The 20,035-nt window shown below is 40.8% G+C and overlaps 1 protein-coding gene across 3 annotated transcripts in view; it reads right to left on the reverse strand.

Annotated features, from left to right (window-relative positions):
* Positions 1–20,035, reverse strand: part of tmcc2 (transmembrane and coiled-coil domain family 2) — a 143,263-nt gene that overhangs the window by 111,365 nt on the left and 11,863 nt on the right. The gene's annotated exons all lie outside the window — the stretch shown is intronic.

The following is a 20,035-nucleotide window of genomic DNA, read 5'->3' on the forward strand; positions in this document are numbered from 1 at the left end:
TGGCGAGCAAGTCAACAACCTCACCCACAACCCGAGCTACAAATCTTTGCAAAATCCTTAAATTCAGAGGAAAAAAAGATAAATCCGTGGTATACAAAACCAACAACAGCCCAAGCACATTTTCACTCTTGAACCTTATGAGCAATTATATCCCATCACAGTCTTAGGGATACTCTTAACAGACACATATTCAGAGACAGTAGCACAAACATGCCTTTCAAAGGAAATATGATGTATGATTGTTGGATTTATAGTCTCTCCCAGAAGGAAGTTCCATACATTTAGCTTAATGATGGGTAAAGAACATTTTGTAAGTTTTGAACCCCCTGTAAATTGCTCACCTCACCGCTCTTGAAAATATAACTTGCAGTGGCAAAAAGGTCTATTGTCAACAGCAGCTCTCTAATTCTTATTCAAAGGCTATCCAGCAAGGACCAGCAAACTAATATCAACAGTACCAGACATCAGACTCAAGTCCACTCTTGTCCTTAACCAAAATACAGACACAAAGTGGGGGTGTATAGTTGTAATCAGAAAAACAAACTCCTGACTGATATTTATCGAAATCCTGTATCACTGAACTGAATCACTAGGAAAGATTAAATGTGGGATATCTGATCCCTGTTGGTCAGCAACACAATGCGTGGAGCTTTTGCAAAAGGAGCAGATTTACTGGAAGACTTAATTCTTTTAATGCAATACTACTTTTACCAAAGTGGAACGAATAAAATATTTCACATTAAATCAGTGCTTGGCTATATTTCATTTTGTCTGTCATCAAGATAGATACCAGCTCTAATATCTTAACTATACACAGTGGATTAAGTTTGTTGAACTATGAGATCTATAGATATGTACTCATAAAATAGTCCACGCTGAATTTCAAATGATTCATGTTTATTACAGTCCACATATATATTATACCTGCAATGAAACTTTTACTGTATGTTATGTCTGAATTGGCAACAGAAAGCTCATAAAAAACAAGGGTTTTGTTTCTTTATTCATTCACAGGATGAGGGCATCGCTGGTTAGGCAGCATTTATTACCCATCCCTAATTGCCACAGAGGGCAGTTCAGAGTCAACCACATTGCTGTGGGTCTGGAGTCACATGTAGGCCAGACCAGGTAAGGATGGCAGTTTCCTTCCCTAAAAGTCATTAGTGAACCAGATGGGTTTTTCCTGACAATTGACAATGGATTCCTGGTTAGACTCCTAATTCAGATCTTTTTAAAATTTAATTCACATTCCACCATCTGCCACGGCAAGGTTCGAACCCGGGTCTCCAGAACATTATTTGGGGATCTGGATTAACAGTCCAGCGATATTACATTAGGCCATCGCCTCCCCTGAGGGGAGTGCAGGCAATGATCATCTCTGACTGTTAAAATTGTGTCAGTTTTCAAATCTAATGTATGTGATTTGAAAATTCAGGCTCATATGCTTTGGAATTATTTGTATGCTTCAGCAGTTAGTTTCTATCTTCCTCGCCTAAAAGTAACCCTAATGATAACAGTGATTGGGCAATGGGCTGTACTGGGTCTCTGCCAATGCTGTGCAGACCTTCCTGGGGTGCTCTGTTCGAACAGTTGGAGAAACTATTTTGATAGGCTGGAGAAACTAAGACCAAGGGACATAATCTAAAAATTAGAGCACACCTTTCAGAAGTCAAGTTAGGAAACACCTCTACTGGCAGTAGTGCACAGAAATTTTGTATTATCTTCTGAAAGCTCAGCAGATGCTCAATCAATTCTTAACTGAAAAAATTGATTTTTTGCCCTTTACAAAAAGGTATTAAAGGACTACAGGGAAAAAAAATTATTATTTGGAGACGGGTCACAGACTAGATATAATCAAATGTAGCATGACAGGCTTAAGGGGGACAAATGGACATCTATTTCTATTTCCTTTTACCATCTAGAGAGTTAACATGTCACTGTCAAGAGGGGTGCACAACATTTGCTTTTGATAACTACATTTCATGACTCTTGTTGGAAAGTTTGTGTGAGAACAGTATAGAAGCATGGCCACATGTGATACCTCAGCAGATATGAAGCCAAAGGATCAACTTGGTTCAAAGAAGAGTACAGCAGGTATGCCATGCAAAGCACAAGGTAAACTTATTGATGAGGTGAAGCTATAACAGAGTACTAGTTGCATGCCAAACAGAAGCAGGTAGGAAAGCCACAGTTAAGCATTTTCACAATTAACAAACCAAATCTCCACAATCCAGCCACATGCAGTTGTGAATGATAATGGACAATTAAACAACTCAGAGGAGGAGTCCAAAAGCATCCTCAAAGTAAATGAGAGAGGAGACATCAGTGCAAAAGACAAGATGAAGCGTTTGAAACGTCCTTCAGCCAGAAGTGCCAAATGGATGACCCAACTCAGCTTCTTCTTCAGGTTCCCACCGGAGGCCAGTCTTCTTCTAGCTTGATTCAGTCCAGAGAGAGACGTAAAACCAATGGGGGGGGGGGGTTGCATTATTGATGAGAGAGAGCATCACAACTGTGCTGAGGGAGGACAGCTCACCCAGAGAAACTATTTGGGTAGAGGTCAGGATTTGGAAGGTGCAATCACTTCGATGGTATTATACTACAGGCCTCCCAACAGCCAACAGAGGAACAGATAATTGGGCAGATGAAGGAAAAACATGAAAACAATAAGGTTGTGGTGGTGTGCGATTTCAACTTCCCATGTTTCCTGGGAATCCCAAGACACCTGGAGTTTGATGGGGGTTGGGAGGGGGAGGGGTGATTTGGTGGGTACGTGCAGGAGGGTTTCTTCAAGCAATTGTAAATACTTCAACCAGGGAACGGACCATTCTAGACCTGGTGTTGGGGAAAGCGCCTGGCCAAATGTTAATCAGGGAGCATTTCGGAAACAGTGGCCATAATACAATAAGTTTTAAGTGACTTATGGATAAGAATAAAAGTGGTCTTCCAATCAAAAATACTAAATTGGGGAAAGACTAACCTCGGACAATATTAGGTATAAACTGAGGAATGTAGATTTGGGTGGCTGCTTGAGGGTAAATCTCGATCTGCCATGTGGGAATCTTTTAAAGGCCACTCGAAGAAAGACCAGCATGGTCCTGCGTAAGTGAAGGATAAGGATGATAAGATTCAGGAACTTTGGATGACAGGAGAAATTGTGAGCTTAGTCAGAAAGAAAAAGAAAGCATACGCAAGGTTTAGTGAACCGAAGATTGACACAGCCCTCAAGAAAGTTTCACATGGTCAGGAAGAAAGATTGACATTGGGAGTGAGACAACCCAAATGAGTACATACTTCAGGGAATTTGGAAGCAATGTGGGAATTTGTAGTAGACTGGAAGAGGTGCTTTTGGAGACAGTAGGAACTGCAGATGCTGGAAAATCTGAGATAACAAGGTGTAGAGCTGGATGAACACAGCAGGCCAAGCAGCATCATAGGAGCAGGAAGGCTGACGTTTCAGGCCTAGACCCTTCATCAGAAATGGGGGAGGGGAAGGGGGTTCTCAAATAAATAGGGAGAGAGGGGGAGGCGGATAGAAGACGGATATAGAGGAGAAGATAGGTGGAGAGGAGACAGACAGGTCAAAGAGGCGGGGATGGAGCCAGTAAAGGTGAGTGTAGGTGGGGAGGTAGGGAGGAGATAGGTCAGTCCAGGGAGGATGGACAGGTCAAGGGGGCGGAATGAGGTTAGTAGGCAGGAAATGGGGGTGCGGCTTGAGGTGGGAGAAGGGGATAGGTGGGAGGAAGAACAGGTTAGGGAGGCAGGGACGAGCTGGGCTGGTTTTGGGATGCAATAGGGGGAGGGGAGAGTTTGAAGCTTGTGAAATCCACATTGATACCATTGGGCTGCAGGGTTCCCAAGCGGAATGTGAGTTGCTGTTCCTGCAACCTTCGGGTGGCATCGTTGTGGCACTGCAGGAGGCCCAGGATGGACATGTCGTCTGAGGAATGGGAGGGGGAGTTGAAATGGTTTACGACTGAGAGGTGCAGTTGTTTATTGCGAACCGAGCGTAGGTGTTGTGCAAAGCGGTCCCCGAGCCTCCGCTTGGTTTCCCCGATGTAGAGGAGGCCACAATGGGTACAGCGGATGCAGTATACCACATTAGCAGATGTGCAGGTGAACATCTGCTTGATGTGGAAAGTCTTCTTGGGGCCTGGGATGGGGGTGAGGGAGGTGGTGTGGGGGCAGGTGTAGCACTTCCTGCAGTTGCAGGGAAAAGTGCCGGGTGTGGTGGGGCTGGAGGGGAGTGTGGAGCGGACAAGGGAGTCACGGAGAGAGTTGTCCCTCCGGAAAGCAGATAAGGGTGGGGAGGGAAAGATGTCTTTGGTGGTGGGGTCGGATTGCAGATGGCGGAAGTGTCGGAGGATGATGCGTTGGATCCAGAGGTTGGTGGGGTGGTACGCGAGGACGAGAGGGATTCTTTTTTGGTCGTTATTGCGGGGATGGGGTGTGAGGGATGAGTTGCAGGAAATGCGGGAGACACGGTGGAGGGCGTTCTCGACCACTGAGGGGGGGGAAGTTGCGGTCCTTGAAAAACGAGGACATCTGAGATGTATGGGAGTGGAATGCCTCATCCTGGGAGCAGATGCGGCAGAGGCGAAGGAATTGGGAATAGGGGATGGCATTTTTGCAGGAAGGTGGGTGGGAGGAGGTGTATTCTAGGTAGCTGTGGGAGTCGGTGGGCTTGAAATGGATATCGGTTTCTAGGTGGTTGCCCGAGATGGAGGCAGAGAGGTCCAGGAAGGAGAGAGAGGTGTTAGAGATGGTCCAGGTGAACTTAAGGTAGGGGTGGAAGGTGTTGGTGAAGTGGATGAACTGTTCGAGCTCCTCGTGAGGTGCTTTTGGCTGTTTTTTGGCTCAGATTGTTGGGTTTCTCAACAGGATAAATTGAAGCCCAGGTTCAGAGGTTGAACATAAAAGAGTGACATCACAGGTAAACTTTAAGCTCATTGGTTGGTGACAGCTACAAATTTGACTATTTATCTTCAGCTACTTTCAGATTGAAGGTACATAGGGGAATTATTTACAGGTAAACTAAAAGATCAACACAATTTTTTTGAAAACCAAATTAACAACCAGGTAATTAAAACAGAGATGCCAGGCCAGGTAATGTGTTGTAACCATATGACATGGGTACTGGTGGACCCCATTGTTGTTGGTAATGACCCCATCTGCAGGGGGTGTTGGTTGCTTGAGGAAGTCTGACTCAGAGTTGATTGGCTAGAGTCTGAGCTTTGAACATTGTGACACATCAGGGAGAGGGAGAGTTACCTGGTCGCTGTGTTTCAGGGGATTAACAACCTTGAATTCAAAATCAGTGGTCAGGGTGGGTCTAGGAATCAGGGATGGGAACTGAATATCCAAGGATACACATTTTATCGAAAGGTCAGACAAGTGGGAAGAGGGGGCAGGGTTGTTTTGTTACTAAGAAATTAAATTAAATTGATACCAAGTCATATAGAATTGGAAGGCATACAATCTGTGCATAGAGTTGAGGAACAGCAAAGGGAAAAAGACCCTGTTGGGAGTTGTGTACAAGACTCCTAGCAGTAAATCAGGATGTGGGGAAGAAAATAAATCAGGACAGAGAAAAGACATGTAAGAATGGTTACAATAATTATGGCGGACTGCAATATGCAGGTGGACTACGGATCTCAAGAAAAAGAAATTTATGGAACGTCTGAGATGCTGTTTGGAGCAGCTCATGGTAGAGTCAACTAGGAAACAAATAATAATGGATTTGGTGGCATGTAATGAGGCAGGCTTGATGACAGAGTTTAAGGTGAAGGAACCCCTAGGAAGCAGCGACCATAATATGATAGAATTCACCCTGCAATTTGAGAGAGAGAAATTTGAATCAGATGTAATGGTATTAGAATTGAGCAAAATTAACCGGAAAGACATGAGGGAGGAGCTGGCCAGAGCTGATTGAAAGGGGAGCCTATCAGGGAAGGCAATGGAGCAGCAATGGCAGGAGTTTTTGGGGGTAATTCAGGAGGCACAACAAAAAGGAAAAAGAAACAAGCTAAGAGGAGAGTGAAGCAACCATGGCTATCAGGGGAAGTCAGGGGCAGCATAAAAGAAAAAGTGAAAACATCCAATGTGGTGAGGATCAGTGGGAAACCAGAGAATTGGGAAGCCTTTAAAACCAGCCAATGATAACTAAAAAAAAAGCAACGATGGATGGGTGTAAGAGAGAGGCAAGAGTGGACATTGGACCATTGGATAATGAAGAACAAAGAAATGACAGAGGAACTGAATAAGTACTTTTCATCAGTTTTCACAGTGGAAGACACCAGTAGCAGACTAGAACTTCGAGAGTTGAGGGCAGAAGCGAGAGCAGTGGCTATCACGAAGAAGCTAAGGTCTGAGGGTGGATAAATCACCCAGGCCAGGTGGACTATACTCCAAATTTTCAAAGGAGATAGCTGAGGAGATTGTAGAGGCATTGACGGTGACCTTTCAGGAATCACTGTAGTCAGGGAGAGTGCAGGTCACATCCCTGTTTAAGAGAGGAGGGAGGCAGAAAACAGGAAACTATAGGCCAGTTAGCCTGATGTCAGTCATTAGAAAGATTTGAGAGTCCATTAATCAAGGATAAGACTGCAGAATACTCAGAAACACATGGTAAATTAGGGCTGAAACAGCACAACTTCATCAAGGGAAGGTCATACCTGACAAATCCGTCAGAATTATTTGAGGTAGTAACGAACAAGTAGAGCCAGTGGATGTGATCGATTTGGATTTCCAGAAGGTCTTTGACAAGATGGCACACAGGAGGTTGCTAAATAACATAACAACCCATGATGTTAGGGGCAAGGTACTGACATGCATAGAGGATTGACTGATTGGCAGAAGGCAGAGTCAAGATAAATAGGGCTTTTTCAGGATGGCAGCTGGTGATTAATCGAGTTCCACAGGGGTCATGTTGGTATCACAATTGTTGACATTATACATTACCGATCTGAATGAAGGAACTGAGAGCATTGTTGGTAAGATATAGATGACACAAAGATACATGGAGAGACAGGTAGTGCGGAGGAAGCAGAGAGGCTGCAGAAGGTCTTAGACAGGCAAAGGAGTGGCAGACGAAACAAAATGTAGGAAAGTGTGAAATAATGCACTCTGGTGGGAAGAACAGAGGCATTGACTATTTTCTAAACAGGGAAAGCCTCCAGAAATCTCAAGCACAAAGGGACTTGGGAGTCCAAGTTCAAAATTCTCTTAACGTTAACATGCATGGTCATTTGGCAGTTCGGAAGTCAAACGCAATGTTCATATTCATTTCGAGAGGGCTAGAATACAAGAGCAGAGATGTACTGCTGAGGCTGTATAAGGCTCTGGTCAGACTGCATTTGGAGTACTGTGAGCAGTTCTGAGCTCCATACATAAGGAAATATGTGCTGGCCTTGAAGGGGGTCCAGAGGAGGTTTACAATAATGATCCCAGGGACAAAGGGCTTGTCTTATGAAGAGCAGTTCAGGACTCTGGGTCTGTACTCAATCGAGTTAAGAAGGATGAATACCAAAAGGCCGAGACAGAGTGGATGTGGAGATGTTCTCACTCGTTCGAGTAACAAGGAACTGAGGGCACAGCCTCGGAGTGAAAAGCATTAAGGTAGACAAGTGCCCAGGACCTGAGGGAATCTATCCCAGAATACTGAGAATGGCAAGGAAAGAAACTGCTGGGACCTGAGATCAAACTTCTGTATCCTCTTTAGTCACAGGTTAGGTCCCAGAGGACGAGAGAATAGCAAATGTTGCTCCTTTGTTTATAAAGGACAACAGCAATAATCTGGGAAACAACAGGCTGGTGATTCTTAAGAGCAATGGTAGGGAAGTTATGGAGAAGATACTTAGGGACAGGATTTATTCACATTTAGAAAAATAATGACTAATTTGTAACAGGCAACATGGCTTTGTGCAGGGGAGATCGTGTCTCAGAAACTTGATTGTGCTTTTTGAGGAAGTGACAAAGATGCTTCATGAAGGCTGAGCAGTAGATGTTGTCAATATGGACTTCAGCAAGGCCTCTGACAAGATCCGTCATGGCAGGGTGACACAGAAGGCAAGGTCACATGGGATCTGCAGTGAGCTGCTAAGATGGATAGAGTACTGGCTTGCTCATGGAAGACAGAATAGCAGATGTTTTTCTGACTACAAAGCTCTGATGTGGATATGTAGGTGTTGGACTGGGTTGGACAAGGTCAAAAATCACATGACACCAGGTTATAGTCCAAGAGGTTTATTTGAAAACACTAGCTTTCTGAGCATTGCTCCTTCATCAGGTGTAATGAGACAGGATTCAAGACACAGAATTTATAAGTAAAAGATCAAAAGATCATACAAATGTATTGAATAAACCTAAAATGGCTGGCTGACTCCCTCCTGTTAAATGTTTAAATCGATTAGAAAGGAGATACAAGTTTTGATTGATTAAAATGTAAATCCCAAAATTTCTTTCAAGTCACTGCCCCAAGATAACTAAAGGTTTTATTAGTGCATGCAAGACATATATAGATCTGTGACCAGAGGTCTTCTGCAGGAACCAGTGCTGAGAACCCTGTTAGTTATAATATAGGTAAATGATTTGGAAGAAAGTGCACGTGGTTTGAGTATCAAGTTTGTGGTTGATCAAAAGTTTGGGGAGCTGCAGATAGTGAGGACGATTGCCTGAGGATACAGCTGTACATGGTTAAGATGGAGACACTCGGGCAGAGAAATGGCAGATGGAATTTAATACAGGCAATTGCAAGGTGATGCATTTTGGAAGGTCTAACGCAGGAGGGATTTATACAGAAAATGGCAGAATCCTCAGAAGCATCAGCACACAGAGGGATCTAGCTGTACAGGTCCACAGTTCCCTGATGGACACATGGACAAGATGGTCAACAAGTCATATGGCATGCTAATATTCGTCAGAGTGCAGAAATTGGCAAGTAATGTTGTAGCTGTTTCAAACTTCAATTTGGCCACATTTGGAATGTTGCATACAGTTCCGATTGCCATGCTACTAGAAGGTACAGAAAAGGTTTACCAGGATCTTGCCTTGTTTGGAGCGTATCAGCAGAGGAGAAACTGGACAAACTTGCTTTGTTTCACTTCAATGTCAGAGGCTGATGGATGCCCTGATAGACGTTTGCAAAATTTTGAGAGACACGAATACAGTAAATAATCAGAGTCTTTTATCCCCCAGGGTAGTAACGTCAGAGGTTTGTGGTAAAAGAGGGTAAGTTTAAAGGAGGTGTGAGAGGCAACTTTTTTGTTTTTTTAAAACATAGAGGGTATTAAGAGCCTGGAACAGACTGTCAGAGGTGGTGATAGGAGCAAATACAAAAGCAACATTTAAAAGGCATTTTGACACATACATGAATAAGCAGGGTATTAGAGGGGTATGTACTGTGTGGAGGTAAAAGGCTTTTAAGTTTTGAAAAGGCGTCACAGGTCGAAAGGCTTGCTGTTGTGCTGTAACGTTGTTTGTTCTTTGATCTGGATGCTGCAATATCTCTTGATCCCCTCTGGAAAACCTGTGCTCCATCAATAATGCACCCCTAGCCAAGTTGCTCCAGTCAGTTAATTTGATTTACTACTGTCATGTGTACTGAGGTACAGTGAGAAAGGTACAGGCAGAACAAGCTGTACAAGTGCATCAGGGTAACAGAACAGAGTACAGGCTACAATGTTACAGCTGCCAAAAAGGTGCAGAGGGAGATCAACATTAACATTAAAGAGGTCCATTCATCAGTCTGCTAACAGCCACGACAACACTGGCATCTACCTGACAATGCGAAGAATATCGCAGGGATATTTCTGAAGAAGGGCCCCAACCCAAAACGTCAACTTGCCTGCTCCTCTGCTGCTGCCTGGCCTGCTGTGCTCCTCCAGCTCTCCACTATCATCTCTGACTCCAGCATCAGCAATTCTTCCTGTCTCCAAGATGCAGTACATCAATTTGCCAGGGCTCCTTTCACAGCACCTTCTAAGCATGCTGTCTTTACCTCTTAGAAGGACAAGACTACTAAGTATTAGGGAGCTCACCACTACCATCCAACAATTGGAGACGGGCAACAAATCTAGCTTTGTCTATGACCCCATGTGGCACGAAAAAATTTTCAAGATGATAAATAGCCAGGTCTGACACCAGGTGATCACGTGTTCGTTAAACAGGTAGTGTCAAATACTTTGAGGTGGAGGGAAACAAGAAAAAGAACGATTGAATTATAAAAGACAAAGTAAAATACTCGCTGGAGATCTAACATCTAGCATGTATATTTATATTCCATTACTTCATCTGCTGAATGAAGTAAAGAATCACATTACCATAACTGTTACAGTTTTCAGACTTAGACATTCTACAATTCATTTTTTATCATTTCAGTCAAGGCAGTTCTCATGACCAGCAGTAAATAAATTAAATGGCAGGCTCACTTGGAGGCTGCTGCATCATGTTACTCTGCCTGTACCTTTATCAACTCAAGTAACAAGCAATAGTTGAGTTCTCAGTCGCTTGGTGAAGGAGGATGTCAAAAGTCAATCTTGACTCAGCTACAGATGTAGTAGCAAAGTGAGACATTATAACTATGTCTCCCAAGCCTACAACAACCACTGCCAGTTTCACTAAGTTTCTTTTCATTTGTGTTGAATAGTGTGGTATGCACAAGGAGTTGTCAAAGTTGTCAAGTTTAAAAAAATTCTTGTCTGATTAACTTCAAATGTAACCCCATGGACACTATATGACCTACTTGTGCAGTAAATCTCATTGTGACTGCATTTACATTGTACAAGTTTGAGTCTCATGCAGCTGGTAATAAGTCAACAGTAGAGCTCACCTTAATTCTTTGAAGATGGTTTGTCTCTTTCACTTGCCAAATCACAGCAGTCATGTATCCAAGAATAGCCAGCTGTGCAGAACACTCACTTTCACAACAGGCAGCAACTTGGTTTCTTGGGATGTAAAAATATACTTGTAGGTTTATAAATATGAACATTGATTTTGCAACCTGTTCGATCATTATCTTAGGTTATATTAGACAGTCTACATTCTGTTTGACCCTGAGACAAACTTTTAATACCAGATCATCTCTATCACAAAGACCAACAAGTTGCACCATTATTTCATCCCTGATGTTGCTGAAGCCTCAAAAGCACTTCCAAATTTTGTAACTTCAATTAACACAAGGTTGGCCTCGGATTCTTCACCTTTCACAATCTTTTTCTGACAAGTTGCCCATATCCTAATACATAACAAGCCCTGCTCGGCCACTGCCTCCCTTCACCCGTGTTAGCTTCCAGTTTCCCAAGACTACAGATTTGAATTTACAAACTATGTCTTCACTCTCCCAAAGTTCTGTCTGAAGTGGTAAGATTGCCATGGTGGGCCAAATGGTCCATTCTTCACGGCTGCAATTTTTTTGACTCTGTCATCATGCCTTGGAGCACAAATAAAAAGGCCTCATTTTACTCAGCGTTTATGCATTGATTGCGTAACTTCTTGAACAAGCAGATGCACTTACAATTGACACATTAGATTTCTCTGAAGTCAAAACCAAAATCTTATTGGCATCTAAAGTATGGTTTCTATATTATCAATCTTTTTAATAATATTAAACAGGTTACAGATGACATGAAACTTTCATGAAGAGTTTGTAATGCAGCAAGTGTAATCATTTTACAGAATTACACTTCAGATACAGAGGCAGTGGAAAACGCTATTTCAGGAATTACTTAGGAAACAATCAAATGTTGTGACGTGTGGTGGAGGGAGGATCAAAGAAGGCAGAGCAGTGTTATGAACTGAGCTAGAGAATATTGATCACCTTTCTGTCTGATTTGTCCTGAATGTATACATGAAGCTTAGTTCTCACCTCTTACTTGAGGATAGCCTTTCAACCACAATTCACCCTTCAGTTTTAACTTTTTTTTATTTTTACACTCACTATTCACGAATATTGTTAGAGTGCTCATGAACAATACAGTTGGAAAAAGAGAACATAAATTCTCGAGGGCTCTTGTAGCACAGTGGTATTGACCCCACTCTGAATCAGGAAACTTATGCTGAAGTTCTACTTGCTCCAGAGTGTGTTAAAACATCTCCGCACATGCCAATATTCTCTGAATCAATAATTCGAGAAGGCAACAGAACAGGCTCTATGTCCCCAAAGAGCAATTTGATTTGAATGGCAGATACTCTTCAGAATCTCTGAATTGGCTGCAGAGTTAGTGTCTGATCACCAAAGCAGTAGTATGTCAAAGCAAACAGCCTATAGTTGGAGGAAATCTAAAGAAGAAAATCAACAGTGCAGGCAGAAAATACTGATGTATCAGGTAATGAATTGTGACAAACTGGTTGAAGGTGAAAGTACAATTCCAATTTGGCACTTAAGAACATAGGCAGGAGAAAACACTGACCAATTAAACATACTCCACTTTCTTCAAACAAAAGAGTGGAGAATGTAAATTTCTGAGTCGGGATTCGCACAAATGGACTCAACAAGAAAACTTAAAACACAGGCGGATAACCGTGCATAAGTTGCAGTTCCCAGACAATATGTATAAACATAGAAATACAGCCTGCTTCTTTAAAATAATTCACTTTCCTTCAGCTTCCCTCAATATGACGCATATCTCAGCACGGAGGAAAGGACAGTGCATAAAACCAAAGCCTTTAATTTAATTCAACATCTTTCAATTGGTTGGTCTGTCCTCACGCCCTGCTGATAACTAAGCCCATGTCAGTGCTTGAATTAAATACCCTCTCCTAATAATAAGGCCTACACAGACTGCAAGATTTACTTTATTCATAAAAATTGTAAGTGCATACAAAGGGTCCTAAAACATTTCAGTGCAGTATTTGCACTGGGGAAAAAACAAATACTGCATTGGAATTTGGCATTCTTCAGATTCCCTGCAGTTGCAAAACAAAGGAATTTTCTTTTCATGCAGGAAACTTTCACTTTCAGGCAACAAAGGATGTCTCAGAACTTAATTGGCCCTTGTTATAAGATACATGCCTATATAGGCTGCAGCTCATTGGGCCAGGTACAGTGAGATAACCTTGCTTGATTCAATTATACATGCCTCCTGATCACGGTGTGTTGATACTGGAACATGATAAAGATCGAGGTGATTTTTCACTGCAACTACCAAGGCAGTCCACCATGTGTCAAATGGTATTTTGGATCTGACATTAAAAAAAGACTCCATCTATCTTCCTGCTCACAGAAAAAGAATTTCTTTATGTGCTAGTCCGAGAGTCAGATTAAGAATTCATGGGAATCTCCTAAACCTCACCCTTAACCATTTGTCGATCAGCTATAAAATGCATCAACGATTAAGCAAACCAGAACACAACTTCAATAAAAACCAAAAGAACTGCGGATGCTGTAAATCAGGAACAAAAACAAAGTTGCTGGAAAAGCTCAGCAGGTCTGGCAACATCTGTGGAGGAGAAAACAGAGTTAACGTTTCGGGTCCAGTGACCATTCCTCAGAACCTCAGTTCTGAGGAAGGGTCACTGGACCCGAAACATTAACTGTTTTCTAGAACACAACTTATTCTATTTAAATTATATATTGATGCTGTTGGCATGCTATGGGTACCACAGATGTTTTGGATATCTTTAGCATAGGTCATGATGTATCCTCAGTTTAATCTGCTCCTGTGCCTTATTTCTTCCTCAACCAACATAGAACAATCATTTGCAGTAATATCACCTGCTACCTACGTGATCATGTTCTGTCTAAACTAGTTGCTGCTTTTATCTACATTACAAAAGGTACTTTGCTGGCTGTCAATTGCTTTAAAGATACGTACTGTTTAACGCATGGATGCAAGTCAATGTATTTTGGCTGAGGTACAGGAAAAAGCACCTCACAATTTCTCTTGGTTTGGATTCACTCTTTTCTTTACTGGTTTGGATGAACGAAAACAAGCCAGCTCGGCGAGCAAATCAACAACCTCACCCACAACCCAAGCTACAAATCTTCGCAAAAACTTTAATCACTCTATTTATTTGGTCACCAGGGAAAGTAAATAGCCAAAGGTAAAATAAATTAAGTACCATCGTCTCACCAGATCCGATAACAACTTCACTAAGTTAGCTCATGTCAGCTGAGGCAGTGGTGTCCTACAATTGGCTTCAGTATCACTGTACAAGGGTACATTAGAACTGCCTCTGGACCTCAGTCCTAATCACTGTAAGTGATCTTTTCTGGGCATTACGGTGTGAGGATTGGCTTTTCGAAGTCAGCTTGACCATTAAAGATCGATCAACAGTTACTGTTTAAGTTCACAACAATGACCATCTGGCAAAGGAACCGAAGGGGCTGTTCCAGTCACGGAACTGAACGCCAGCAGAAAAAAGACAATAGGATGGGGAACAGGAGAAGAAATTAAAGTAATATCTTAATCAGGGGCCAAGCGCCAAAATGATTATTTGTACTGGAGCACACGTAATAAGCCCAGGTCATTAGAACTGAAGAAATTTGTATGCAATATTTAGTTATGATAACATGAAAATTGTTGAAGTACAATGCTGAGAAATTTTACCCAATACATTTTACAGCTTATACAAAAGGATTTTGTTTTAACTTACAAGCAATTTACAAGAGATTATAAATCACAGCAAATCTTGCAAGTCAATTTTTTTTTCCTGCCGAAATTAATGCTATATCATATAATGTTAGCACACTCTAAACAAGATTTGAAGAATTTTATGGAATTTCACTTCTCCTGATGTGTAGACACAGTACAGCTCCTACTGTTAGTGCTTTTCCAAATGTTGCAGGTAGAGCTACAGTAAAACATTCAGTTGTCTGCATGCATAGTTTCAGCAGAAAATCACAAACATTCTGTATTCGTTCCCAAGTTCTTATGCCAGCCATTTGACATTCTTCTCATAAAACACTGTCTTAATCAAATAGAAAGACAGCTAACACCACAGGTAAACATTAATCCCACCATCAATACTATATGACTTGACAAGACAATGTATTTTAAAACAGTTGATGTATGTACCATAGAAGAACATGAATTATTAATAAATGGAATACAGCCATAGAGTCATAGAATCCTACAGCATGAAAATAGACCATTCAGTCCAACTCATCCATGCTGACTAAGCTTCCCAAACTGAACTAATCATATTTGCCTGTGTTAGCCCATATCCCTCAACCTTCTCTGTTCACGTGCCTGTTCATTAGGCCTTGAATAGACAGTGCTGTCGCAAGGGTTTCAAAAAGTGTAACAATCAGCATGTGAAATGTACTATCAATGCAGGTTTGATTTTGCTAAATTTGCTTTGAATATTTTAAGCACTCTAATATTTCAGGTTAACAGTAGTTACAGATCTCCCTACTCATCAGAATGGTTGGGAGCAGAATCAAAAGTGACAACTCAATGTTTGAAGCTGTGTGGAACAAAGAAATGAATGCAATTTCCCCTTCTCATGTGTTGGTACACTGAGCAGAGGATATTAAGTTTGGATATAAACTCAATCAACCTGCAGATCACTCAAACTTAAAGGAAAGATGCAGCATTTTATACCTCCTAATTCTGTAATAATTTAATACTCCTTCACAAAGTAACCTCGGTTAATGGAGAGCAAATATCTCTAGGCGTTGCAAGAGATGACACTTCTTTTATGCAAGCCTCCAATAGCCTTCAATGAAAGAAGGTTATGTGTCCACCTCCAACACCCAGTTGAAAAACAGTTTATTATTTTCTCTTAAACATGTATTGCTTAAAAAAAAAGCACTTTTCTAAAGCTATTTTACTGTCGTAACATTTCAAATCTCATGGACTATTTTGTACTGGCATTTGTAATATTGACTCCGATGCTAATTCCACTCACGAGCTTTAACTTCAGTCGCTTTACAAAATTATAGCCTTCCATGAATTTTTCCTTCTTTCTTCCAAAAAACTAGTGTTCCACTGGAAAAAGGAGCAAAACTTACTTTTACACTTTCAACTTTGAAAGGTAAGAGTCACAATGGACTCATAACATTAACTCTACTACTCTCTGCATAGAACTCCAGAACTTTGTTTTTAATTGCAAAAAATATAGACCATGTTAACTGAGGAGCAAACTCCTGGAGGTACTGCCTTTTGAAAAGCCTCTCCAGCCCACACAGATTCAAAATGCTCAAATAAATTTAGTAAAAACATAAAAGTCTGAAACTTGACAATCAGCCGTTCAGTTAGTTGGATTTTGTCAAGCTGGACAATATGAAAATTTTGTATCATACAAGCTTGTGCACTAGTAACAATTAGACTAATTTTGCATGGTGAAACTAGTACCTGTAACAGCCAATACATTTCGAACAGCTTTAAAATTGCAGCATAGAATTTCATTGTTGCTGAATCAAAGTGTCATACCTACTATATAAATTAATTGATTAGCTTAATGCCCATTTTATTGCCAGCCAAGAAAATCAAACAACAGCTTTTTTCAAAACCTATTACTGAGTTCACCACATTAGTCAGGAAATTCCCAAACAATGAAGTCGCGAATAAATTACTGCAGTTCACAGCATTGTGCAAAAAGGAAAATCAGTAGATTGACATACAATCAAAATTTGATACCCAAATTTATTACCCCTAGAGGTTGACGTTCAAAGTACAGAAGACTGCAGCTAAATGCCCCTAGTCAAAGAAAGACTGACAGAAATACCGACTACTCTCCCTTTGCACCTACTTTGCTCCTCACGAAGACATGATTATTTTCATATCAAAAGAATTTATTCAAATGCATGTTTTCTACAAAAAATCCGAATAATATTCAATAGACACAGAGCAGATCAATTGTTAACACACCCACATGACATCTGTGTTTCTAAAGCTTTGCAGTATAGACAGTAATCAAAATCTTATTCTTTTGCTGATTCATGTTTCGAAATTGTTTATCGGCCTGTGATAATTTTTTGTAGCAGCAACTGGGACTTAATTGTCTTTGAAAAACAAAGATCAAGAACAAATATAATTCAGGTTATTAAAAGCCAGAGTTGAGGAACGACTGAAAGTGTTTGAATCCAATCAACCAATATAAATGATGAAGAGAATTTCAAAATCATAAGACATGTAAACGTAAAACAGAAAAAAATCCATGGCAGCATCTGAGGTTGTCACCCAATTTAGCAAATCCTATTTTACATCAATTGTTTCCCAAAGGTTGGCTGAAAATCAGTTTCAGGAGCAGGATCACAATTGGTGGGATTTTCAGGCAGGCATGGGCATATGTTTTTTCAAAAACAAAGTGGCTATTAATGTTTCCATTTAAGAAAGGTGTTTCAAGTCCCCAACACTAATTTCTGTTCTAACCCTCTCTACCCGATGAAGGGTCCTGACTCACAATGTCGACTTTCCTGCTCCTCTGATGCTACAAGACCTATTGTGTTCCTCCAGCTCCACACTGTATTGACTGACTCCAGCTTCTGCAGTTCTTGCTATATCCAAATCAACAAGCTATTCACAATTAAATAGATATTTGAAAAATAAAATGTTTGAAGCATACAGGGATTAAGCAAGAAAGTCAAAATTCAGCCATTCATTGCTCTCCTTGTGAGCTTCCCATATTCCAAACTTCATGAACTTGGATGAATCCAAAAACTCTTCTGCCATACTGTAACTTGCATTATTCCATTTACCTACAACCTTTGTGCTTGCTGATTGGCTACTGGACCAACTACATCTTTCCAGGCCACAAGATCACTCTTCATTCTTCCTGTAACCTCCTTCAAACTTAAACCCCAAGATGACTCAGCATTCCTCCAATCGTGGCCTTGCACAGCCTCCATTTCCTTTAAAAACAAAGTACTGCAGATACTGAAGATCCGAAATAAGATCACAGTGCTGAAAGCAGGTCTGACATCAGCGAAGAGAGAAACAGAGTTCACAACAATTCTGAACAAGACATACTGGACTCAAAATATTAACTTTGTTTCTGTTTCCATAGGTGCTGCCAGATCTGTTGAGTTTCTCCAGCATTTTGATTTCACTACTGTTCCACTGTTGTGATTTCGGTTTTCTGTAATCCAGGCACCGATGTTCTGCATTTTCTTTCCCTAAATCTCCCATTACTTTCTGATCCCTTTTAGAAATACCCTCAAAACTACCCTTTGGTCTCCTAATATCACTACATTTACTCCATGTCAATTTTGGTCTGATTATACAGAACCTTGAATGTAGAGAAATATCTGAGGAGCTTATTGTAGTTTGTTTACAAGAAAGATTAGACAGGCAGTCTTGATGCATCAGATGATCAGTTTTCATACTGTGACCTACAATGACCCTATGCAAGCAGAAAATGTCGTTGGTCCTTTAACTTATTGCTACATACAATCGTAGAATCATACAATACAGGACAGCGCTTCGCTGAGGGGTGACTGGATTTTATTTACTTCGGTCTTGACAAGGTGGATATGGAAAGGATGTTTCCTCCTGTGAGTCAGTCCAGAACTAGGGGACACTAAAATTAGGGGCTCCCTTTGCAGTACAGAAATAAAGAGGTTTTTTTTGTATTTGCCACATTTCATCTCATTTCTTGGAATAATAAACTGAAATGGAAGACGCAGTGCGTTAACTGGAATACCAAAAAGCTCTCGTATTTGGAAGTCAAATGTGGCATATTGTAGAGCTATCCCAAGCAGTGTTGCTTTTTTGGAAGCAATAAGAAGGAATGCAAGACTGAGCAGCACTGAGAATCTTTTCAGTTAATGGAATTCTGTGTAACAGCCAATGATTGGTTGAGCTGCAGTGTGTTAAAAAGCTTTAAGTGGTAACAGCAGCAGAGACTGAAAAACATCTACAGCCTGCTAACAGAAAACAACCATTTTTCCTTCTATTTTCGCATGTGGGGGAAAAAGACAGAAAACCCAAGTAAAGTTCAGAGAAAGAACTAGTACAAGAGAAGACACAAGCTTATCTCATCAACAATCAAATCAAAGGTCAACCATAACCATATACATAACAGCATATCACCACTGCTAAAATCAGAAGGACCAAGAGGAAAATAACTTTGCACAACATGGTATAGACTTTTCATGTTCACAATTTTGCTTACCTTATATATATTCTTTTTCCACCTATAGTATATGTGTTAAACTGTTTGTCTGTTATCCATCTTAATTGTGATTAAATGTGCGTGTACATTGGGTTCTGACACAGGGTTTATATTGGGTGAATTAGAAATTTATTCTTTTCACTGCTCTTGTTTTCAGTAAGTGTGTTTCAATAAGTGGAGTTATTTTTGTTGCTACTCAAAACACCTGATGTGAATTGCTTTTGTCCGGAGTAGCAGTCAGTGAGGCAAATTAGTAAACTTGGTAGTTTCAATGAAAGTTTCTATATTAATGCTTGCTGTGATGGTTTTTGGAACATTATTTGCACATTCGGCCCAGATAAATTGTGACAAAGAGCTCTGCAACTTAAAAACTCTGTCTAAGATGGCAGTACAGGTGAGGTCATGAAATATTTTCAACGCAGTGGTAGATATGTTCTTTTTAGGCAAGAGAATCAAAGGCTTTATAAGAATGTGTCAGATCTGAAAAACAAATAAATCAACTATCATCATGGGAGGTTAAGCAGGCTCAAAGGGGTGCATTGTCTACTTCTGCTCCTCTTTTACAAGTCATTTTTAAAAACCTAAAATTTCCATCTAAAGCTTCGACAAAATATACATACTTCGTTATTTTAGTGAAGTCTTCAGTAATCCGACTACCCACTTTGAGCTTAAATCCCACCCAAATAGGAGCACACTAGCATATGAACAAAAACAACGTTGGGCCACACAGCCCTTTGAGCTGATACGCCATTCAATAAGATCTGATTGTAACGGCAAACCTACATTTATGCACATCTCCAATAACCTTTCAACACCTTGGTAGTCAACGATCTATCCACCTCTGCCTTAAAAATATTTAAAGATTATGCATCCACTGTCTCTTGATTGATCAACATCCACAAGGTTACCTGATCATTTGTAAACTGGGGGTGTACTACTTGATTTGACCAATTCTCTCATCACAAGGCTTGCAGCTAAC

Source organism: Rhincodon typus, chromosome 25 (assembly GCF_021869965.1).
Source record: "Rhincodon typus isolate 14 chromosome 25, sRhiTyp1.1, whole genome shotgun sequence".
NCBI lineage: Eukaryota > Metazoa > Chordata > Chondrichthyes > Orectolobiformes > Rhincodontidae > Rhincodon > Rhincodon typus.